General features: G+C 35.0%; 1 protein-coding gene across 2 annotated transcripts in view; it reads right to left on the bottom strand.

The window, feature by feature from the left end:
- Positions 1 to 24,079, bottom strand: part of TSPAN8 (tetraspanin 8) — a 135,363-nt gene extending 111,284 nt beyond the window's left edge. Inside the window, exons 1-4 of one of the 2 annotated variants that reach the window (XR_012482600.1) lie at positions 23,954 to 24,079; positions 23,406 to 23,579; positions 23,142 to 23,305; positions 18,552 to 19,379 (exon numbers count right to left, since the gene is read on the bottom strand). The gene's annotated coding sequence lies outside the window, so the exon portion shown is untranslated. Of the gene's footprint in view, positions 1 to 18,551; positions 19,380 to 23,141; positions 23,306 to 23,405; positions 23,580 to 23,953 lie in introns of those variants that run through there. The other variant, XM_074270539.1, reaches the window with a different exon arrangement.
- Between the last annotated feature and the right edge of the window lie 2,195 nt (positions 24,080 to 26,274).

Genomic DNA, 26,274 nt, shown 5'->3' with positions numbered 1-26,274 from the left:
TACATGTTAAATGTGTTACCTTATATCCTAGATACAATATATGTGTGTAAAACCAAATTTCTTATTGCATGCTAAGAACTGGATTCCGAAGGTAAAAGTAAGCTGCATAGAAAGACAATAGTGCAAACAGTTTACACTCAATTCCCAGTGTTCCTTCTCTGGGTGTATCTGTTTCTGTCCATCATTGATTAACTGGAACTGAATTAAATCTTCTCAATATTGAAGATATCCACTTCAGTCAGAATACATCTTCATACAGTATCGCTGTGAAGTGTATAATGATCTCCTAGTTCTGCTCATTTCACTCAGCATCAGTTCATGTAAGTCTCTCCAAGCCTCTCTGTATTCATCCTGCTGGTCATTTCTTACAGAGCAATAATATTCCATAACCTTCATATACCATAATTTATCCAACCATTCCCCAATTGGTGGACATCCATTCATCTTCCAGTTTCTAGCCACTACGAAAAGAGCTGCCACAAACATTTTGGCACATTCAGATCCCTTTCCCTTCTTTAGTATTTCTTTGGGATATAAGCCCAGTAGTAGCACTGTTGGATCACAGGGTATGCACAGTTTGATAACTTTTTGTGCATAGTTCCAAATTGCTCACCAGAATGGTTGGATTCTTTCACAACTCCACCAACAATAAATATATCAGTGTCCCAGTTTTCCCACATCCCCTCCAACATTCATCATTATTTGTTCCTGTCATCTTAGCCAATCTGACAGGTGTGTAGTGGTATCTCAGAGTTGTCTTAATTTGCATTTCTCTGATCAATAGTGATTTGGAACACTCTTTCATATGAGTGGAAATAGTTTCAATTTCATCCTCTGAAAATTGTCTGTTCATATCCTTTGACCATTTATCAATTGGAGAATGGTTGATTTCTTATTAATTAGAGTCAGTTCTCTATATATTTTGGAAATGAGGCCTTTATCAGATCCTTTAACTGTAAAAATATTTTCCCAATTTGTTACTTCCCTTCTAATTTTGTTTGTACAAAAGCTTTTTAATTTGATGTAATCAAAATCTTCTATTTTGTGATCAATAATAATCTCTAGTTCTCCTTTGGTCACAAATGCCTTCCTCCTCCACAAGTCTGAGAGGTAAACTATGCTATGTTCCTCTAATCTATTTATGATCTCATTCTTTATGCCTAAATCATGAACCCATTTTGACCTTATCTTGGTATATGGTGTTAAGTATGGGTCCATATCTATCTAATTTCTGTCATACTAATTTACAGTTTTCCTAACAGTTTTTTCCAAATAATGAATTCTTGTCCCAAAAGTTGGTATCTTTGGGTTTGTCAAATACTAGATTGCTATAGTTGTACACTATTTTGTCCTGTGACCCTAACCTGTTCCACTGATCAACTAGTCTATTTCTTAGCCAATACCAAATGGTTTTGGTGATTGCTGCTTTATAATATAGTTTTAGATCAGGTACAGCTAGGGTACCTTCATTTGATTTTTTTTTCATTAATTCCCTTGAAATTCTCGACCTTTTGTTCTTCCATATGAATTTTGTTGTTATTTTTTCTAGGTCATTAAAATAATTTCTTGGGAGTCTGATTGGTATAGCACTAAATAAATAGATTAGTTTAGGGAGTATTGGCATCTTGATTATATTTGCTCAGCCTATCCAAGAGCATTTAATGTCTTTCCAATTATTTAAATCTGACTTTATTTTTGTGGCAAGTGTTTTGTAGTTTTGCTCATATAATTCCTGACTTTCCTTTGGTAGATATATTCCCAAACATTTTATACTCTCTACAGTTGTTTTGAATGGAATTTCTCTTTGTATCTCTTGCTGTTGGATTTTGTTGGTGATGTATAAAAATGCTGAGGATTTATGTGCATTTATTTTGTATCCAGCAACTTTGCTAAAGTTGTGAATTATTTCTAATAACTTTTTATTAGAATATCTGGGGTTCTCTATACCATCATATCATCAGCAAAGAGTGATAGTTTGATTTCCTCATTACCTACTCTTATTCCTTTAATCTCTTTCTCGACTCTTATTGCTGAGGCTAGCATTTCTAATACAATATTGAATAGTAATGGAGATAGTGGGCAACCTTGTTTCACACCTAATCTTACTGGGAAAGGTTCCAGTTTATTGCCATTACATATGATGCTTACTGATGGTTTTAAATATATGCTCCTGACTATTTTAAGGAATAGTCCCTTTATTCATATACTCTCAAGTGTTTTTAATAGGAATGGATGTTGGATTTTATCAAATGCTTTTTCTGCATCTTTTGAGATGATCATGTGGTTTTTGTTAATTTGATTATTAATATGGTCAATTATACTAATTGTTTTCCTAATATTAAACTAACCCTGCATTCCTGGTATAAATCTTACTTGATCATAGTGTATTATCCTGGGGATGATTTTCTGTAGTCTTTTTGCTAATATCTTATTTAAGATTTTAGCATCAATATTCATTAAGAAGATTGGTCTATAGTTTTCTTTCTAAGTTTTCACCCTACCTGGTTTAGGTATCAGTACCATGTCTGTGTCATCGAAGGAGTTTGGTAGGACTCCTTCACCACCTATTTTTTCAAATAGTTCATATGATATTGGGGCTAATTGTTGTTTAAATGTTTGGTAGAATTCACCTGTAAATCCTTCTGGTCCTGGGGATTTTTTCTTAGGGAGTTGATTAATAGCTTGTTCTATTTCTTTTTCTGAAATGGGACTATTTAAGCAATTTACTTCCTCCTCTGTTAATCTGGGAAGCCTATATTTTTGAAGATAGTCATTCATTTCACTTAAGTTATCAAATTTATTGGCATAAAGTTGGGCAAAGTAACCCCTTATTATTTCTCTAATTTCCTCTTTATTTGGTGGAAAGATCCCCTTTTTCATTTTTAAGACTAACAATTTGATTTTCCTCTTTCCTTTTTCTGATCAGATATACCAAAGGTTTATCTATCTTATTGGCTTTTTCATAAAACCAACACTTAGTTGTATTTATTAATTCAATAGTTTTTTTTTTTTTTTACTTTCCATATTATTGATTTTTCCTTTTAATTTTAGAATTTCAAGTTTATTATTTGGTTGGGGATTTTTAATTTGGTCTTTTTTTAGCTTTTTAAGTTCCAGGACCAATTCATCGATCTTCTCTTTCTCTATTTTCTTCAAATAAGCCTCTAAAGATATAAGATTTCCCCTTATCACCACTTTAGCTGCATCCCACAAATTTTGGTATGATGTCTCATCACTGTCATTATCTTGGGCGAAATTATTAATTGTTTCTATAATTTGCTGTTTCACCCAATCATTCTTTAAGATGAGATTATTTAGTTTCCAATTACTTTTTCATCTATTTACCCCTAACTTCTTGTTGAATGTAGTTTTTATTGCATTGTGATCTGAGAAGAAAGCAATTACTATTTCTGCCTTCCTGCATTTAATTTTGAGATCTTTATGTCCTAATACATGGTCAATTTTTATATAGGTTCCATGAACTGCTGAGAAGAAAGTATACTCCTTTCTGTCACCATTCAGTTTTCTCCAAAGATCTGTCGTACCTATTTTTTCTAATATTCTATTTACCTCCTTAATTTCTTTCTTATTTGTTTTGTGGTTTGATTTATCTAATTCTGAGAGTGCAAGATTGAGATCTCCCACTATTATAGTTTTGTTTTTCTTCCCAGATTATTTTTAGCTTACGAATACAATTCTTCCTTTGCAACAACAACAACAACAACAACAACAAAATTCGGTTCTGCACATATATATTGTACCTAGGATATACTATAAAATATTTAATATGTATGGGAATGCCTGCCATCTAGGGGAGGGGGTGGAGGGAAGGAGGGGAAAAATTTGGAACAGAAGGGAGTATAACGGATAACGTTGTAAAAAAAAATTACCTATGAATATGTACTGTCAAAGAAAATGTTATAATTATAAAAATTAATTAAAAAATTAAAAAAAAAAAACCAGAACCCTACAATATGTTGTTTACAAGAAAAACATTTGAAACAGAAAGATAGATACAGAGGAAGGGTAAAAGGTTAGAGTAGAAATTTATTATGCTTGATCCAAAGGAAAGAAAAAAAAAAAAAAAAAGAAAAAGAAAAGAAAAAAAGCAGGGGTAGAAATTCTGATCTTAGATAAAGCAAAAGTAAAAACAGATCTAATTTAAAAAGGTAAGGAAGGAAACTATATCTTGCTAAAGGGTATTATACAAAATGAAGTAGTACCTATATTGAATCCATATGCACCAAATGGTAGAGCATCCAAATTCTTAGACAAGAAGCTAAAACAGTTACAGAAATAAATAGTCAGCAAAACTATACTAGGGAGGGATCTCATCCTTCCTCTCTCAAAATTAGATAAATCTAACCACATAATAAACAAGAAAGAAACTGGAAAGATTAATAGAATCTTAGAAAACTGAAATATGATAGACTTCTATTGAAAATTAAATAGGCATAGAAAGGAATATACATTTTATAACCAATAAATGGCACCTTTATAAAAATTGATCATGTATTATGGCATAAAAACTTCATAAAAATGCAGAAAGGCAGAAAAAGTAAATGCTTCCTTTTAAGACCACAATGCAATAAAAATTGCATTAAATAAAGGGCCAGGGAAAGATAGGCTAAAAACAATTGGAAATCAAATAATTTAATTCTAAATAATTTAATGAGTGGGTCAAACAACAAATCATAGAAACAATCAATAATTTCATCCGAGAGAATGACAATAATGAGATAGCATACCAAACCTATGGGATGCAGCCAAAGTAGTTCTTAGAAGAAATTTTATAGTCTCTGAATAGTTATATGAATAAAATAGAAAAAGAGAAGATCAATGAATTAGGCATGCAACTAAAAAATCTAGAAAAAGAACAAATTTTGAAACCCCAATTTAATACTAAATAGAAATTCTAAAATTCAAAGGAGAGATTAATAAAATTGAAACTAAGAAAAACATTGAACTAACAAAACTAAGAGTTGGTTTTGTGGGGAAAAAAAGTCAACAAAATAGATAAACCTTTGGTTAATTTGATAAGAAAAAGGAAAGAAAAAACTAAATTACTTGCATCAAAAATGAAAAGGGTAAACTTACCACCAAGGAAAAAGAAAGCAATTTAACCAACTGAATGCCAGCAAATCTGACAATCTAATTGAAATGGATGAATATTTACAAAAATAGAAATTGCCCAGATTAAACAGAAGAGTCCCATTGTAGAAAAACAAAAACAAAAAAACAAAAAAAACAATTGAACAAACCATCAATGAACTCCCTAATAAATGTGGATTTACAAGTGAATTCTACCAAATTAGGATTTGCAAGTGAATTCTACCAAACATTTAAAGAACAATTAATTCTAATACTATGAAACTATTTGGAAAAATAGGCAAAGAAGGAGTCCTGCCAAATTCTTTCTATTACACAAATATGGTACTGATACCTAAACTAGGAAAAGCTAAAACAGAGAAATAAAATTAGAGACCAATGTCCCTAGTGAATATTGATGCAAACATTTTAAGTAAAATATTAGCAAAAGATTACAGCAACTTAACAATATGTTAAAACACTATGACCAAGTGGAAATTATACCAGGAATGTAGGCTTGGTTTAATAACAGGAAAACTATTGACATAGATCATATCAATAATAAAACTAATAGAAATCATATGACAATCTCTATAAATGCAGAAAAAGCTTTTGACAAAATACAGCACCCTTTCCTATTAAAAACACTACAGAGTATAGGGATTAAGGAAGTTTTCCTTAAAATGATAAGCAGCATCTATCTAAAACCATCAGCAAGCATTATTTGTAATGCTGAAAAGCTGGACACATTCCCAATAAGATCAGAGGTGAAACAAGGATGCCCATTATTCACCACTATTACTCAATATTGTACTAGAAATGTTGGCTTTAGCAATAAGCAATAAGAAAAAAAAAAGAAATTAAAGAAACTAAAATAGGCAAAGAGTAGATAAAACTATCACTCTGCAGATGATATGATGATATACTTAGAGAATCCTAAAAAATCATCCCAAAACCTACCTGAAATAATTTAACAACTTCAGCAAAGATGCAGGATATAAAATAAATCCAAATAATCAACATTTCTATTTATTGCTGACAAAGCCCATCAGCAAAAGATAGAAAGAGAAATTCCATTTAAAATACCTGTAAACAAAATAAAATGTTTGAGTGTCTACCTGTCAAGACAAACCCAAGAACTATATGAACAGAATTACAAAGCACTTCCCACACAAATAAAGTCTGATATATAAAATTGGAAAAATATCCATTTGCTCATAGATAGGAAGATCTAATATAATTAAAATGATAATATAATAAATTATATATTTTATAATATAGTATTCATGATATTATATATGTGTAATATTATATATAATATAAATATAATGTTATCTAATATAATAAAAATATTCAGTGCCATGCCAAACTGCCAAAAACTTATTTTATAGAGCTAGAGAAAATAACAACAAAATTCATCTAGAAGAACAAAACGTCAAGCTTATCAAGAGAATTAATGAAAAAATACAAAAGACAGTGGCCTAGCAGCACCAGAACTAAAACTACATTATAAAGCAGCAGTCATCAAAGCCATTTGGTTTTGACTGAGAAATAGAGTGATGGATCAGTGGAATTGACTAGATACACACACAATAATCAATGACTATAGTAATCTAAAATTTGATAAAACCCTAAACACCAGCTTCGGAGGGAAGAACTCACTATTCCACAAAAATTGCTGGGAAAACTGGAAAATATGTCAGAAACTTGGCATAGACTTATAAGGTCCAAATGGGTACAGATTTGTATGTGAAGGGTAATACCATAAGCAAATTAGAAAAGCAAGAGACCTTTGGAGAAGGGAGAAATTTATGGCCAAAGAAGAAGTAAAGCACATTTTGATATGTTAAAAATAGAAAACTCTGATTACATTAAATTAAAAAGGTTTTGCACTTAGGGAAGTTGGGTGGTACAATGGATAGAGCACCAGCCCTGAAATCAGGAAGACCTGGGTTCAAATCTGATCTCAGACACTTAACACTTCCTAGCTATGTGACCCTGGGTAAGTCACTTAACCCCAATTGCCTCAGGGGGAAAAAAAAAGATTTTGCACAAATAAAGCTAACTCAAACAAGATTAAAAGGGATGTACAAAGCTGGGGGAGGGGGGATTTACTCAATGTTTCTAATAAAATCATCATTGCTAAAATATATAAAGAACTATCAAATTTATCAGAATACAAATTATTCCCCAATTAATAAATGATCAAAGATATGAACTATTTTCAGATGATGAAATTAAAGTCATCTATAATCATGTGAAAAATGCTCTAAATCACTATTAATTAGAGAAGTGCAAATTAAGAAAACTCTGAAGTACTGATGAGAGTTAGAGAAGGGGGAACCCCTCTTGGGTTGGCACAAGGATAGTCCTGTGATGGCGCGCAGAGTCCCCTATAAATGAATTTACAGGTCTGAAAACCTAGATTGATAATAAGGGTTTATTGTAGGGATTTGGAAGTAAAGTTTAGTTAGTAAAGTTGAGGGTAGAGATAAAAGGGCACAGGATTAGGTCCGGTGGGCAGAAACCTTTGGCATGACCGACATAAGGATGCCATGCTTAGGACTTCTGCAAACGTGGACTCCAAAGTAGGCCCTGTTATAATGGGAGCTCTTGGTGATCTTGCAGGTGAGTAGAGTCCCAGGCTCCTGGCAGGTTTTTCAGCCAGGGTCAGCATTGAATAGAATTCAATGGATTTTTCAGGTAAGGAAGAAACTGTAGGGGTTGGGAAAACTCAAGTCAAAGGTCAGCCATGGGGGAGTTTCTTAAAGGGACCTCAACCTCTATCAGTACCACTACACACCTCTCATATTGGCTAACAGGAAAAAATAATGGTAAATTTTGGAGGGGATTAGGGAAATTGGTACACCAATATATTGTTGGTGGACTTGTGGAATGATCAAACCATTCTGAAGAATAAACTGGAACTGTGCATAGGGCTATCAAACTGTGCATACCCTTTGATCCAGCAGTGCTACTACTGAGTCTGTATCCCAAGGAAATCATAAAGGAAGGGAAAAGACTCACATGTGCAAAAATATTTTAGCAATTCTTTTTGTGATAGCAAAGAATTGGAAAATGAGTAGATGCCCATCAATTGGTGTAAAGGGCTGAAACTATGAAAAGATATACTTGAATCAGACAACTGAGCACTTAAGGCTAATTACCTATTCTATATGAGACAATGGCTGTATTAGCATACGTTTTGGATAAATGGCTCTTCTCACCATTGGTTCTGGCTCAATGTTTGATGCTAAGATAATTATAGGCAAGGGTGAGGGTGAAAGAGGCGAGACTTCACTTGGCTGGCAGGAGGAGGAGGAGGAGAAAGGTGGAAATTCTCAACTCTGGAATTGAGAAGAGATCTTTGGCAAAACTCCTGGCAGTTTGCCTGCTTCTTTCACTCCTCCCCCTAAAGACCAAGGACTTTTACTTATCCTGATTTTGGCTGATTCTGAGGCTTCCTGGGAGCTAGCTTGGACTTAACAAATTGGAGAACAGCTAAATAAACTATGGCTTATGAAAGTAATGGATTATTATTTTTGTATACAAATAATGGACAAGCTGATTTTAGAAAGATCTGGAACTGATGCTGAAACAAGCAGAACCAGGAAGACATTGTACCCAGTAACTACAAGCTTGCCCAGTGATAACTATGAAAGTTACGTGATTCTTCTCAGTTCAGTGAACCAAGCCAATCCCAATAAACTTTGGATAGGAAACACCATCTGTGTCCAGAGAGAAAACTATGGAAACTGAATGTAAATGAACAAATGCCATGTTTACTTTTTTCCTTTCTTTTTCTTCTGTTTTTTTTTTCCCTATTGTGGTTTTTCTTTTTTATTCTAACTTTTCTCTCCCAAAGCAATTCATAAAGAAATGTATATTTTTAAAAATGAATGTACATGTATAACCAGAAAAAAAAAGCAATAAAATTTACAAAAAATATATAATTTAAAAAGAAAAAGAATTCATTAGAAGAAGGAATTCAAAATAGGATTCTTAGGAACATATTTCCATTTTGCCAAAAGATTAACAGGCCCAATGTCTTTCAATGAGTAAACAATGGACACTGAACTGAAACTCAGGTATTCTTACTCCAAATCAAATATTCATTCCATTCCATTCCATTGTACCTGGAATGTAACACAAGGTATTTAAATATATCTCAAAGGATAAAGGAACCAAAATGAGGTTGTGGATAAGAGAAGTAATGTTAGACATAGTGCCATTAGAGGTAGTTTGATATTTTCATAAATGACATCAGAATTAATTCTACTATAATTGAATTTGAAGCAAAGTGTGCCATAATATGGATTCTAACAAAGCTTTCTAATTGATACTACTACTATTACTGAATAATGAATACAGCAGAGTATTTCTGTCAAAGAAATTGCCTTGGATCAAATTACTAAAGTGCAGCAATTCTCTGTCAATGAGAATCTTAAAACATAAAACATCTGTTTATTATGCATTATTTTATTTTCTCTTAACAGTTTTTTATTTACCCCAATAATGCAAAGATAGTTTTTCTTTTTATTATTATTATAGCTTTTTGTTTACAAAACATATGTATGGGTAGTTTTTGTACATTGACCCTTGCAAAACCTTCTGTTTCAACTTTTCCCCTCCTTTCCCCCACCCCCTCTCCTAGATGGCAGGTAAAATGTTAAATGTTAAAGTATATGTTAAATACAATATATGTATACAGATTTGTATAATTATCTTGCTGCTCAAGAAAGATAGGATCTAGAAAGAAGATTTTAAAAAAAAACCTGAGAAGGAAAACAAAAATGCAAGCAAACAATAATAGAAAGAGTGTAAATGCTATGTTGTGGAGCACACTCATTTCCCATAGTTCTCTCTCTGGGTATAGCTGATTCTCTTCATTACTGAACAATTGATCATCTCATTGTTGAAGAGAGCCATGTCCTTCAGAATTGATAGTCTTATATAGCCTTGTTGTTGCTGTCCATAAGGATCTCCCGGTTCTACACATTTCTCTTAGCATCACTTCATGTAAGTCTCTCCAGGCCTCTCTGAAATCATCTTGCTGGTCATGTCTTACAGGACAATAATATTCCATAATATTCATATACCACAATTTATTCAGCCATTCTCCAATTGATGGGCATCCATTCAATTTCCAGTTTCTAGCCACTACAAAAAGGACTGCCACAAACATTTTTTGCACATATGGGTCCCTTTTTCTTCTTTAAGATCTCGCAAAGAAAGTTTTCAACATTCACCTTTGTAAAACCTTGTCTTCCAAATTTTTCTCCCTTCTTATCTCCCACCCCCTTCCATAGAGAGTAAGCAATCCAATCCAACATAGGTTAAACATGTGCAATTCTTTTTTTTTTTTAAGATTTACTAATTGGATTTCTTTTTTTTAAAAATTTAATAATAGTTTTAAAATTTCAGAATACATGCAAAGAGAGTTTTCAATATTCATCCTTTCAAAACCTTGTGTTCCAAATTTTTCTCCTTTTTTACCCCCCCATTCCCTCCTTTAGACAGCAAGTAATTCAATATATGTTAAAAACGTGAAATTCTTCTACACATATTTCCATATTTATCATGCTGCACAAGAAAAATCAGGTTAAAGGCAGGGGGAAGTGAGGAGGGGAAAGCAAGCAAATAACAACAAAAAAGTCCACACAATCCTCGTTCTGGATGTAGATGTCTCAATCATAAGTCTATTAGAATTGGCCTGAAACACTTCCTTGTTAAAAAGAATCATGTCCATCAGAGTTGATCATCACATAATCTTGTTGCTGTGTACATTGTTCTCTTGGTTCTATGCACTTCACTTAGCATCAGTTACATGTGCAATTCTTCTAAACATATTTCCATATTCATCTTTCTGTGCAAAAAAAAATTAGATTAAAAGATGAAAAAAAAAACACACAAGCAAATAAATAACAATAAAAGGTGAAAGTACTATACTTTGATCCACATTCAGTCTCCATAGTTTTCTCTCTGAAAGTGGATGACTCTTTCTATCACAAGTCTATAGGAATTGTCTTCAATCACTTAATTGTTGAAAAGAGCCAAGTCCACCACAATTGATCATCTTATAATCTTGTTGCTGTGGACAACGATCTCTTGGTTCTACTCACTTTATGTATATACATCATTTTAAAGCACCTCTTATGTGTCATTTTTGCAAGGCAGTTACATGGTACAATGGATGGAATCCAGATGTTGCCAGGAAAACCTGAATTCAAATCCAGCCTTAGACACTTAATGACTGTGTGACCTTAAGTATATAAATTAATCTCTGTTTGCTTCAGTTTCTTTACTTATGAAATGGACAATAGCACTTATTTCCCAGGTTTGTTGTAAGGATTAAATGAGATTATGATTGGTCAAGAATTATACTTCTATCCGTAGTTATGAAAGTTATCTTCTATAATTTGTTTGTGATATGACTTTTTATATATTTGATTTTACTCCTAATTTATAATACTGGCTTCTTCTGCCCCTGCCTTATCTCAGGAGGTCCCTGGAAGCCTTATATAGACCCAGTCTAACTTATTGCTATTTCTTTATCATTTTTTTCATTTTGTGTTTAAACTTCATTTTTTAGGTTATGTAAGCTCATATTTCCATATGATTTGTGTTGAGGGGAAAAAATCAGAACGAAAGGGAAAAACCACAAAAAAGAAAAAAAAAGCAGAAAAAAAGGTGAAAACAATATGATTCAATCCACATTCAGTCTCATAGTTCTCTCTCTGGATGCAGTTCCCAAGTCTATGGGATCACCACATTGTCAAGAAGAGCTAAGTCTATCATAGCTGATAATAATATAATCTATAACAAGATTATATTATTATAAACAATATATATTATAAACAATAACATGTTTACAATGTTCTCTTGGTTCTGCTCACTTCAGCAACTGTTCACGTAAGTCTTTCCAGGTTTTTCTGAAATCATTTCATATAAAACAATAACATTTCATTGCTTTTGTATACCACAACTTATTCAGCCATTTCTCAATTGATAAGAATCCCCTCATTTTCCAATTTTTTGTCACCACAAATAAAAAATGCTACAAACATTTTTGCAAATGTGGTTCCTTTTCCCTTTTTTATGCTCTCTTTGGGATACATACCCAAGTGGTGACATTGTAGGTTCAAAGGGTATGCTCAGTTTTATAGCCTTTTGGACATAGTTACAAACTGTTCTCCTGAATGGTTGGATCAGTTCACAACTCCACCAACAGCACATTACTATTCTATTTTTCTCTTATCACCTCCAACATTTATCATTTTCTTTTCCTGAGTCATCTTAGTGAATCTGATAGTTGTGAGGTGGTACCTCAGAGTTGTTTTAATTTGCATTTCTCTAATCAATAATAATTAAAAGCATTTTTGTATGACTATAGATGGCTTTAATTTCTTCATCTGAGCATTGTCTGCTTATCCTTTGACCATTTATCAGTTGTAGTTTTATAAATTTGAGTCAGTTTTTCTATATATTTTAGAAATTTCTATATATTATTAGAAACATTCGCTGTAATAGATGTTTCCTGGCTTTCTGCTTCCCTTCCAATCTAGATTGCATTGGTTTTATTTGTGCATAACTTTTGAATTTAATGTAATCAAAATTATCCATTTTGCATTTCATAATGTACTTTATTTCTTGTTTGAGCATAAATACCTCCCTTTTCCAAAGATCTGACGGGATATATATGTTTTGCTCTCTAAGTTTGCTTATAGAATTATCCTTTCCATCTAAATCATGTAAACATTTTGACCTAATCTTGATATATAGGATGTGAAATATTGGTCTATGCCGACTTCCTGATGTACCATCTTCCAATGTTCCCAACAATTTTTTTCAAATAGTTTTTATCCCTGAATATTTGAGTTTATCAAATAGTAGATTACTATAATCATTATTATGTCTTGTATACTGATTCCACTGATTCACCACTCTATTAGCCAGTACCAAATGGTTTTGATTATTGCCATTTTATAATAGTTTCAAGTCATATCTATATACTTTTATTTTTCTGTTAATTACTTTGATATTCTTGACCTTGGGGCAGCTAGATGGCACCAGCTCTAAGGTCAGAAGGACCTGAGTTCAAATCTGACCTCAGATAGTTCCTAGTTGTGTGACCCTACCTAGGCAAGTCACTTAACCCCAATTGCCTCAAAAAAAAAAAAGAAAAAAAAATATTCTTGACCATTTCTTTTTCCAGATGAATTTTGTTATTTTTTTTTAGCTCTATAAAAGTTTTTTGATAGTTTGTTTGATATGACACTGAATGAAGTAGACTACTTAAGGTAGAATTATCATTTTCCTTATATTGGTTTGACCTAGCCATGAGTAATTTACATTTTCCCAATTGTTTAGATCTGTATGAAAAATGTTTTGTAATTGTGTTCATATTGTTCCTGAGTTTGTCTTAGCAGGTAGACTTTCAAATATTTTATGTTGTCTATAATTATATTAAAATGTAATCTTTGTTTTTTATGATTTTTGTCATTCTTTATCATTTCTCTTTAACATTTTTAAAAAATTTTATCTTTCTATCATCATGCTTCTTCCTGGTACATTTTAAAGTTCTTGGAAAATGATTTCAGAAAGGGCTAGACTTACATGAACTGATGCTAAATGAAGTGAGTGAATTGGACACAGCAACAAGAAGATTATGTGATGATCAAGTCTCAAGGAAATGGTACTTTTCAACAGTAAGGTGATTCAGGGCAATTTCAATAGACTTGTGATGGAGAGAGCCATCTGCATCCAGAAAGAGAATTAAGGGAACTGAATATGATTTCACCTTTTTTGTTGTTGTTTGCTTGCTTTTTTTTTCTTCTTTGGTTTTTTTTTCCTTTTTGATCTGATTTTTCCTGTACAGAATGATAAATGTGAAAATGTTTAGAAGAATCACACATATTTAACTTATAGTGGATAACTTGGAAGGGGTGGGGAAAGGGTGGGAGAAATTTTGGAATACAAGGTTTTGCAAGGATAAATGTTGAAAACTATCTTTGCATGTATTTTGAAAATAAAAAAGTTATTATTAAAAAATTTTTAAATAAAGGTCCTGGAAAGTTGTAAGAGAACCAGATTCTCTCTTCCTCGTCATCTTAACAAGAAGCCCTATCTTTATGCTATTAATAATAAAAGATTTAAATTTATACTTCCTGGAAAATAAACACTCTTGAGACTCAAAGGAATGACCCTCCAAAGGAGAAATTTCAGATACAATGATAACTAAGAAGCATCATGTAGTCAAAAGAGTGATATATTTGAAGACAAAAAATATAAATTTAAGTCTCACTTCTAATAGCTGTGTGACCTTTGGTAGGTTAAATGAATAGAATAAGGAGGACCTGTTTTTCAAATCCTGCCTGAGACACTAACTTTTTGACCCATGTAAATAAAATGCTTTGTAAACTTTAGAGAGCTATGTGTGTGAATTATTTTTATATGTAAAATGAAAGGAACTTCCAGTTATAAAATTCTATTTCCTATGATGAGTAGAAGAGAATATATTTGAGGGGCAAAGGATCTTTCTAGTACTTCTTATAACTATCAGTTCTTGGAGTTAATTGGTAGCAACATGGACCAACTAAAAATGTTAAGGACCTTGGCTCTAGACAGAATAAACAAGGAGGAAGAAATGATTCATATAGGCCCCATCAATGGAAAATATGCAGAAATATGAAATTACAGTAAGCAAAGGTCTGTGTATTAAAATTAACCATGTGTTTGTAGCTCAGTTTAATTTTTAAAACATTGATTTAGTATTTGAATTATATAAAGCACAGTAATCAGTAAGTACTAGGACATAAAATATGGCCCACAGTCTCAAAGAGCTTATAGACCAATAATGAGATAGCTCAGATAAAAGGTATAACTTATACAAGAGCAAGGCCAAACCTCAAGAATAACTTATTACCTAAGTAGGGTATCAAGTTAAAGAACTCCAGAACAAAGGAACATGTTATTAGAAGTGTGGTACATGGCAAGAGCTTAGGAAGAATGAGATGGAAGTCCCATTTTTAAGACCTAAGTAGATAGCTAGAATAAAACCAGCTAATAACAGTTTCACAAAATTGAGTCACCTTAGCAATGATTCCAAATTTCCTCCTGTTTCACCTGTTAAGTGACCAAGTTGGTCCCAGAAGGGGTAAGCCTATTGATGGATGTTAAATAACATCAACTGAAGAGACTTGAGAAATGCTAGTATATCAGGTCCATCTAGTCCCAAGGCCAGACCTGACTAAATGACAAGGTTCTAAATATTAATATCTGCTTTATGATTTACAATATTAAGAAGTAGAGTGCCTAGAGAAGTGATTAGAGAAAAGTCCTCCAAAGGCTTTAAAAAGACCTCTCAGCACTACAGCTAACTCTCTAAGGTTATAAGTTGCAGAAAAGGAGAAAACTTGCATTAAGAGAGGGAGTTTCTTCACCTGGCAGTTTCCTATACTAATCAGTCCCTATTCTAACTTATGTTTATAACAAGCCTTGATTCTAGGGACAGGTAATTGGTACAAAGAATAGAATACCAGCCCTGCAGTCAGGAGGACTTGAGTTCATATGTGGCCTCAGACACTTTATTAGCTGTGTGACTCTGTGCAAGTTATTTAATTCTAACTGCCCCCCTCCCACACACACACAAATCCAGTTAACATTGTGGTTAGGTTTTGATTAAGTATTTCAATCAGACTTTCTTCTCCACTAAACTCATCCCCATTCCACTTTGTAGTAAACAAATAAACCTATACCCACAGAAACCTATGGAAAACTTCCCTTAGAATATTTATCATTGCCCAATCTTAGTAGGCAGAAAATCAGGTTTAAATGTCCTTTGGCATTTCTATTGAGAACAGAAAACTAAGCTGAATAGATCATTGGCCTAACCAAGGATGACATTTTAATGTTTTGATGAGTGTTACTTTGGTCAGTTTGTATTAGCAAAGGGGTAACATCTTGACCATTTTATCATGAGTTATGTGCAAAGTGGTTCTTATAATCAGTGCTACCTCCATATCATTTCTTAAATCCCTCTGCCAAAAGACTCTCCACTTCCAAATCCATTTTGATCAATTTTTTTTTTGACATGAAAAAACTGGTAAATTAGCATTGTTCATGTTTGCTGCTAAATCTGTGATTCCCTAATGCCATTGGTTGAAGCTTCCACAGGTGTGCTTCCCCCATGCATCCCCCTCCCTCAGATTATCAATTGGGAATAATCTTTAACAGTTTTAAGTAACTCTTAGAAAGGGATACTTGCTGAGATGGTATAAAAAGAACAATTGATACAAAATAACTCTCCAGCTTTAAAAGTCTATTTTCCTACAAGTATATACAGACTTGTGGGGAAGAAGGCTCAAGCTTAGTGAACACATATGGGGAAAAAAGTAACTCACCATTCCTAATTGCTGAAGGTCCTTTTCTTCCATTTTCCCACTTGTGAAAAGTTATGATGGAGTCAGGAAGATATGAGTTCAAATCCATCTACAGGCACTTAACTTCTTTGCTGTGTAAACCTAGATAAATCCCTTAACCACTGTCTGCCTCAGTTTCTTCAACTATAAAAATAGTGGATAGTAATGCCAACGGTTTCCCATAGTTGTCATCAGTATCAAATGACATATTTGTAAAGTGTTAAATACAGTACCTGGCATATAATAGGTACTTAATAAATTATTGTTTCCTTCCTGTGAAGTGTTCAAATGGTTCCTTAAAAATTGGTTTTTTGATGGCCTTCTTATAGAGCCATATATTTATTTCTAATTTATCCTTGGTTCCCAAACAAAGAGAGTGTCATTCAGATGATTTAAAGATACTACTGGGACCTTAAAGATTATGAAAATCCAAAATCCTCTGTTACTTCAAAGTTGGCAAGATCCTTCAGCCAAAGAGGGAGGAAAGATAGAAATCTAAGCCAAAACTGACAAAGGTTAAGGCAGTGCATTTGCAAGGACTATCTGGATCTCTGTGAGTCTGTCTCTATTTCTGTCTCTGTCTCTATCTTTGTCTTCCTCTCCTTCTTTCTCTTCTCTACTTCTGTCTCTTTCCCTTTCCCTCTCCCTGTCCCTCTCTCCTTGCCTTTAATTAGAACTTCCAAATTTCAGCTAACTTGATGCTTTTGCAGTTTCACAAAGCTTGAGGAAATACTTCAGCTAATTAGAAAAGACTTCCTGTTTGGCATTATTTCATTAAATCCAATGACTCAAAGACTTTTCATTTTTTTTTTTTTTTTTTTTTTGAGGCTGGGGTTAAGTGACTTGCCCAGGGTCACACAACTAGGAAGTGTTAAGTGTCTGAGACCAGATTTGAACTCAGGTCCTCCTGAATTCAAGGCTGGTGCTCTATCCACTGCGCCACCTAGCTGCCCCCAAGACTTTTCATATTTAATTTAAATCCTATGATTAAAAATGATTAAGCATCTTATACTAGACTTTAAGTGAGATAGAATGACTTTGGTTAATCATTAATCATTCTTGAACTTACATGTGGAAACTAAGGCACAGAATGGTTAAAGTGACTTGCCCAAGCTCATACAATTCATAAGTGCCTCAGGCAATGTTTGAACCAAGTCTTCCAAACAAATTTATTTTTTATAAGTAATTTTTTAAAAATCTGCAAAATGATGTTTCTTTAAAAAAAACTTCAAAGGGAACTTTAGAGTTTCAATCTTTGAATGTCATAATTGCCATGCCTCAAACCTTCATTTGAACATAGATAAAACTATCACATGGATCATATATTTAAAATAGAAATGAATTGATCAACAATAATTTAACTGAAAGCTTGTGTGAACTGTGCCAAGTGCTGGAGATACAAAGTAAAATTAATTTCCAAATTCAAGAAATTTACATTCAGATGTATTGTGGACAGCTTTTAAGAGCTCATGGCATATGAGCCCTTTGATCTCAGAGGCAAGATAAATGGGAGAGAGGAAAGACTCATATGATGTGAGCTGCAGTTTATTATGCCGTACAGCCTTGTTGATATAATTTTTTGCAAGCGTGATCAGCCCATGTCAATCCCCAATCACTATTCAGAGAAGGAGCTCGTAGGCATTGCATATGCCTGATATCTACCAATAGGAGGAGAGGCAATCCAGCATTTCAGTAGCTCACTCGCAGGGGAGAGGTCCTGTTCAGGCATCCCTGCTCATGTAGCCACTGACTGTGACCTTCCATCTCACACCCATTCCCACTATGATAAATCAATGCTCCTTGATCAACAAGGGTATTTCTGCAAGGTAGCAGAAAACTTACTGTGCATCAAGGGGCAAGGTGGCCTCAGTACTCCCTCTTAGCAGAATCCATAACTTAGCAATTCTCCCTTTTTATCTTTTAGATAAAAAGTCCTTTCTTGAGCTACAAGTTCTGGAAAGATGGTGGAGAAAGATCTATCAAAGCATCCTGATATTACAGGGCAACAACAAAGCAGTAACAACATAACAACACACAGATCAATCCATGTTTCTAATTTTAATCACCATGAAAAGGTAGTATCAAACCAATGCTTGATTTTTTTCAGCAGTTTTATCTGAATTCACATTTTAATTGAGCCTGGAATTTGAATAACTCTACTTGTGCTTCTATTTCCTGATACTTCTTTTTTTTTTTTTTTTTTTCCTAATGAGATTAAGGTCTGTTTCTCCCTTTTGACAGGAAGCATGGATACATGAATTGTAATGACAAATACAGGCTAATTTTCAAATTTCAGTATACAATTCTAACAAGTAACATTGTAAAAACCTAATGTTTCTTTGGTAACAGTTACAGAATCTCCCCACATAAATGCCTATTTCCCTCCCAGACAGGCTTTAGTATAAAACTGGTATCCAATTCTCCTCCATTTGTCCAAGAACCAAGTCCCAAAATGTTTTTCCATATGCCAAACTGCCAGTCCAATTGTTGAGCTACAAGAATATGTTCCTTGTGCCTTCTAAGGGGCCAAACTGATGATCTATTATGTAGACACACTGCTGCAACCCTCCTACACAGATGAGGGTGTTGCTATGACAGAGTATCCCCTGCATGACCAGCATGTGTCACATGATATCCCACCCCCCATCAGACAATCCTAGGCCATGGTGGGTCCAGCCCACCTTTTGGCCTCTGTTGCCATAACTGATTGTGTGTAACAAATCCCATATATACAGAAAACATCTATCTACTGGTCTTGGAGACACATCTTCTCTTCTTGTTGGACAATTCCCTCTTCTTCCTTCTTTTCCTCTTCAGTTCTATGGACAACTTTGAGATGTCTAGTGGGGATCCACTGCTGAAGGTTTTCTCCTGTGGAGATATAAGCATATTCTGGCCTCCACATTATAATCCTATATGGTCCCTCCCATCCTTCAGGACCCTTTTTCATTATCATGGTCTCATTCTTAGGGGGGCCTTCTTAATGAAGATAGGGTATTATCTTTGAGTCATTCTCTATGTTCATCAAAGAATATTTCATAGCTGAACTTAAATCATTTGAATCAAATTTTAAATAATTTATTGTGTACACTGCTTTATCTATATCTTTCTGAGTGATCTATCTCCCTGTTTTTGTTTTTTGATAAATTTCTTGAGGATCTGATTAGTCCTTTCTACAGTGGCCTGTCCTGTAGGGTTGTAAGGAATCCCCAAAATATGATGTATGGAGAATTTCTGTAAGAACTGCTTTAATATTTAATATTTAATGAGGGTCCATTATCAGTCTTAATGGTGTGTGGGATACTCATAGAGGCAAAACAGTGAAATAGGTGATTTATTACATGTGAAGCAGCTTCCTGTCGTTGAGAGGATGCAGATACAAACCTGAATAAGTGTCAACTGTAACATGAATTCATGTTTTCCCCATATGTATAACATCAATTTGTCATATATCATCTGGCCTGTCACCTCTGGGGTTAATCCCCATCTCTAAAGGTGTTTGAGAATTATATGTTGGTACTAAAAAGCAAATTTACCCCTGTCCTCAGGGTGAAGAGAAACAGAGTAAAAGCAATCTTTAATATCTTGTTTGGGGATGGCAAACCTGCCTGTAAAGGACCCATGTCTTTCAAGACTGAGTTTACTTGACTCAAATCTATTAATATTCTCCATTTACCAGATTTTTTTCTTTATAACAAATATAGGGGAGTTCCATGGGCTATTTGTTTCTTTAAGATGTCCTAATTTTAATTGTTCTTGTACTAACTGATGTAGAGTAGCTGTTTTCTCTTTGGACAGGGTCTATTGCTATGTGGTAGCAGCCTTAACAACAGTGACCCCTCCTAAAAATCTGTAGCAATATTTCATCCCTAAATAATGTAATATATCCATAAATATCTAAGCCATTTATTATTAAAGGAAAAATGGCTCCTGTCTTTCCATCTTTTTGCCAATTTACCGGTTCAGTAGACATCAAAGCCTCCTTACTGCCTCCTACCTTTGTCAAGAAGGCCATTGAGAAGCAGTCACCACAGTCTGGTAAGCTCCAGTGTCTAAGAATCCTTCAAATTGTTGGTTATTCAAAGTAAGGGTCAATGAGTGTGATAGCCTTTATAAAATATATTTGTACAACAGCCTCTGAATTTGGAATCATCTGTGGGGCTAATTCACAATTACTATCTTCTGTTTTAACTGTAAGTTCATATGGAATGACTATCCTTGAGCTATACATTGTCTCTTGTTAAGATATGTTTCAATATTGTCAGTGTTAATCATAGTTACAGACACAGACTCATATATTTGTATGACTGGGATAGCTAATGAAGTAGTGAAGTGGTAATAATCATTGCTTCTGAGTTATATTACTGTGATTGTCCCTTGGCATCTAAAGCTGCATACCTATTCCTCCATTCCTGATTTATATCTGTCCCTACTTGAGCTGTCATGCCCCAGGGTGGTTTTGGGGCCCCAATGCTAAGTTTCTCAAAATATAACTTCATGTTTGCTCCCGGAGCTACCTGAGTGGCAGTCAACCAAGTCTGTTCTAAAAATTCGGTCATACACAACACTGCCTGGCCTAAAGTCAACACTGCCCATGCCAGTGCTTTCCAATGATTGGGGTACAAAATTTGTAACATTTGAACTGAGTCTTTAAGCTGAGTTAGAACTTTAAAGGGACATGGTTCACCTCTGAATCTTTTCTGCCCTGGGTTAAAAGGGTCCTCCTCCTCTATAACAGGATATAATTTTTCCCACCCCTCTGTGTCTTTTCCTTGATCTCTAGCCAGCTGCAAAACTTTTTGAAGTGAAGATAAAGAATATAACTGATTACCTTTTGCTTTTTGCTAAGTGTTGCTGCAGTTTTTGTTTTATATTTCTGATTCTGCTTTTCCTTAGTTCTTATTTCATTTTTTACATTAGGAGAGCCTTTGAAAGATTGTAAGTTTGGGTAAGAGGGGGGGCTGAAGGTGGTGGAGGCCATTCAAAATCATCTTGCTCAGGCTCAGGAGAAGGACATCTACTGCTAAGAGATGAGCCTGTCTGTGCTCCAACTGTAAATTTCCTGACCTCCTTTTCTGTTTCTGATTTCAGACTTTGCTTAATGAGATTATTTTGTATTTTTCCTGGGCATTGTTTATCAAAAGCATTGAGCTTTTCACAGAAACAATCCATCTATTACAATTATAACAGCCCTCCTCAAGCAACCATGGAAAAACTTTGTAAGCAATGTCCAGGAATTTCCTAATATCTCCTAATTGAATTATGCACCCTGGATCTTTTAAACATTTATATATAGTCCTGACATATGCTTCCCTGTCTGAAGAGAGTAGGATGCCTATTTTCTGGCCCATTAGGTTACTTAACCACTCTCTGACGAACTCTGCCTGGTCTGGAAACAGCATAGCTCAGGGGACTCTCCTTCTGGAGTCCTTGTAGAGGTTGTCTTGACCATATAGCAGTGCTTGACTGCAAAATGGTCACTCTGGTACTCATCTAGGTTCTTGTCCGTTCCTGTTCATGGGAACAAGTTGTTGTGGCTGGCTTTTAAGAGCTCATAGCATATGAGCCCTTTGATCTCAGAGGCAAGATGAATGAAGCAGGGGATTCATAGGGTGTGAAAAGAGTTCCACCTTATTGAGCTCCATCTTATGCTGCACAGCCTTGTAGATATACATTTTTGTAAGCGAGATCAGTGCTGGGACAGTCAGATATCCCCAATCATCATTCGGAGAAGCAGTATGCATAGTATCTATCAAATGGGAGGAGAGCCAATCCCGCAATTCAGCAGCTCGCTCACAGGTGAGAGGCCCTATTCAGGCAACCCTGTTCACATAGCCACTGGCTATGAACCTCCGGCTCACACATTCCCAAGATGATAAATCAATGTCCCTTGCTCAACAAGGGCCTTTCTGCATTGTGGCAGAAAACTTATTGTGCATCAAGGGTCAAAGTGGCCTTAGTACTCCCTCTCAGCAGAATCCATAACTTACCACAAATGGAGAAGACAATATACACACATCTTAAGACCATAAATAAAAACATAGTAAGTAGAAGATAACATTCAAGAGGATGACATGATAGTTGGAAGACTCAGAAAGGTTACCTGAAGGGTAGTGAAGATAATGCTTTGGCTGAGCATTTAAAAAAAAAAGAAGAAAGAAAAAAGAGCCAAGGTCCCTAAGTATCTGAGATGAGAAGGACAGCATTTCAGGTAAGAGAGGTAACTGCTAAGGAGATATCTGATTAGATATATTGAATGAGCAAGATAAAAGAGTCAAGGAAGACTTAATTAAGGTTTTGAATCTAGGTGGTTAAAAGTTTGGATTATAGTAATAGGGACATTTGTGAAAAGGAAAGGAAAAGAAAATTAGTTGTTTTTTGGATGTGTTTTTAAGATACCTATAGAGCATGCACTTTGAAATGTGCAACAGGCAGTTGGTAATCTGGAACTGGACCTAAGGAGAGAAACTAGTTTTGGATGAATACATCTGGGAATCATATACCTAAAGATGATAAATAAACCAACTGAAGCTGCTGAAGTCACCAAGTAAAAAAAGTATATGAGGGGAAAAAAAGAGGACACATGTTAGGGAAATTCCTCTCTCTCAGAGATATGCCATGGAGAATGCATACCACATCAGTTTGGCAGGGTGAGTCCAGGAGATAAAAAGGGGCTTGGCCTTTGATGTAGGAGGTTGCATCTTGAAGGAGTTATAAGAACTGATAGGTTTCTTGAGGTGGTAAGGGATGTGTCCTCTTACTGGATCTTCTCTGGGAGTGTGTGGACACAGGTAATCCTGAAAGAGAGGAAGCATAAATAGATAGCTCTGAGGAGAACTCTCGCTCTTACTTCCTGCTACCCCCACTGAGAGGACGACTGAATAAAGCACACTGCACCTCCTGATCGTCTCATCTCTGTGTTTATCCGGGTAGGCTCCAAAGACTGGTATGTATGATCCTAGCAGCCTAGAGTAGTGTGCCCAGACAGTCTGGCACAAGAGACCAGGGACCTCACAAGCTTGCTGGTCTGATCACAGGAGGGATGATGAGAACCTGAGACTGATAGTTGGTCTGAGAAGGAAGATAAGACAGGTTTTAGTTAAGGTCCCAGATCAGGAGGTGCTGGGGGAAGAAGTTTATAGAATAAAAAAGCAAGCAGGATTGGAAATTGATTTTAAAAACAGCTAAGTATTTGTGCAAATTATGCAACTTTGCTGTCTGACAGAGCAATATAACAGGTTAGATTTAAGAAAGTGGGAGGTAGTAGGTAATCAGATGGCTTCCTATGATAAGGAAACACCAGGAGCATCCCAGAATGGCATCACCTCATTTTATCAGGTGATTAGAAGCATTTTAAGAGGCACAAGCAGCAAGCCAGTAAAAGCAGATAATGAAGTACAAGTGAAGAGTCATAAAATAAATGAGGGTGGTAAACCAGCACTCACCCAGACCAGCCACTTCCATAAAATGGAGCAGACAGAAACTGGCAGTGGGGAAGAAGCAGGAAGTGGGATGTGACAGCGCAGGAAGAGGCTGTGGGGAAGAATCAGGAAGTAAACATGAAGAAGTAGAAAGTGGATGTGATGTCACAAGAAGAGGTAGTAGGGAAGAAGGAGGAAGTGGATATGACAAAACCGGAGGAGTCTGGGATAAGATGAGGAATGAGGAAGTAAACAGAAGGAGATATAAAATTGAGGAAAAAGGTGGGGCCACATGAGGAGGTGGGGATTAGAAGAGAGGAGAAAGTAAACAGACAGAAGATCGCCTCTGCCTCTGAGATGTGGCCTACTCCCCCATCCCTGCTTCCCTAAGGAAGAATGTTTCCCTGCTGTTCCCTCTGCACCCTCTTTTGGAAGCTTTGCAGATTCCCAGACAAGTTTAAGACATATGTTGCAGAAAGGAAAAGCATTTTAAAGGCTACTTGACACCAGAGTTGATAGATCTATTATCTCACAGCCTTTCTGGCCCCCTTCGTGGCAGATTTGTGCATATGCCATTATAGTTAATGGGGTGGGAGGAGTAGAGCAGGCATAGGTTGCAGCAGAAGACCTGCCCTGGCAGTTTGCAGACAAACAAGGGGTATTCTGATTCCTGGCTATTGCAGGGGCAGGGACAAACTGTGTGGCAAGAAAAGGGATTCTTGTTACTGAGAAGCCAGTAGGAAAACAGACTTCTTAGTGGCAAGGTCCTGTTAGGAAAATGGCAAAGATTAATACTGAGAAGAGAATATCTTCACAGTGGACAAAAGTCCTAGCAAGCAGCAAGCAAGCAAGGGCTTCCTTGGCAAAGTAAATTCTTATTTTGGACCTCTGCAAAAAAAAGAGTTGTTTTATATTAGCTGTCTTAGGCTCCCAATGCCCTGGGCTTAGATTTCCAGTTGAAAAGAGATCACAGTTTCAGGGTTCACCCTTGTCAATATTGTTTGAACCTCACAACTACCCTGGGATATAGGTGCTATTATTATCCCCATTTTACAGATGACAAAACTGAAGCTGAGAGAATGCAAATAACTTGCCTATGGTCATACAATCAGAAAAAATGTTAGGGGAGATTTGAACTCAAGTCAACCTAACTTTGAGTCCACATTTCATAACACTGTCATAACAGTGAACCTTGTTCAGGTAAAAATTGATCTCATTAGCCTCTAGATAACTCTTCTAACTTTTAGATTCCAGAAGCTCTGGGACTTTCCATGTTCAAAAAAAAAAAAAAAAAAAAAGAGGGAAAGTCTGGATTTAAATCCAGATTCTCAGATTCAAAAACCATTGTTTCAGAAGAAAATAAGATGGTATCAATGAATTGAATGCTAGACCTGAATCTGTCTTACATATTTACTAGCTATGTGAATCTGGATTAAAATATATTTTGTCTGCACCAACAAATTGTCTTTTTTCATTTGTACATGTATCTATTTGAAATCTAAAAGCAATAACAGATCGTTCTATTTTTTGCTAGAAATTGTGGCCATTCTGCATTTTTCTTCCACCAACAATTTGCATATATTTCAGGAAATGTTTTTCCATTACTTTTTCCTGCCCCCTGAGGACAACTTTTGTGACTATGAATATTTAGCTAATGTTGACTAGCATCTAGGTCCAGGATACATTTTTAAATGAGCTGATTCTTATAACACAAGATCATTCTAGGCATGAGAATTACAGGGACCACACACATCCATCAAAACCATGGTGGTTTTGTGAGCTGCCTAAAAAACCAGGAAGAAAGGGCAAACAAAAAGATTTTGTTGCATTTGAGACCTCTAGAGGCCAGCAGGAACGTGACATATTTTTTTTCATTCAATAGGGTCTCAAAATAAGATTTTCAGAGTTTAAATTTAAAGGCTTTAAAAACTACAATTATAAATACAAAGAAAGAGACGTTTCATCTTCAGTGCCTCAGTTGCCTTGAGCTAAAGACACAAACTACAAAGTGAAACATTAAATACTAATGTGAAAAGAGCTCAGACTCCTGAAGAAGTCTCATGGAAAATGGAAAACTTGTCTGCTTCACAGTAGGAGTGTCAGGACTAACTGTTTAATATGCATAAAACTTGTTGGAGAGGACTAAGTGTAACTTTAGAAGCATTATCTTCATTATGTAATTGAAGCTTTCCTTTTAAAATCTTGATTATAATTAGCATTATTTTGCTTATTTCAATCATGTTCAATGTACAATGAACAGGATTCATTGTGTTATTTTAAACTAAAGGTTTGTGGAGTCATATTAATTACATACCCATAATGGACAATGGTGTGCAGACTTGAAG

The sequence above is a fragment of the Sminthopsis crassicaudata genome, chromosome 5 (genome assembly GCF_048593235.1).
Source record: "Sminthopsis crassicaudata isolate SCR6 chromosome 5, ASM4859323v1, whole genome shotgun sequence".
Classification (NCBI taxonomy): domain Eukaryota; kingdom Metazoa; phylum Chordata; class Mammalia; order Dasyuromorphia; family Dasyuridae; genus Sminthopsis; species Sminthopsis crassicaudata.
Note: the sequence above shows the minus strand (reverse complement) of the source record. Positions and strands in the feature narration are given on the sequence as shown.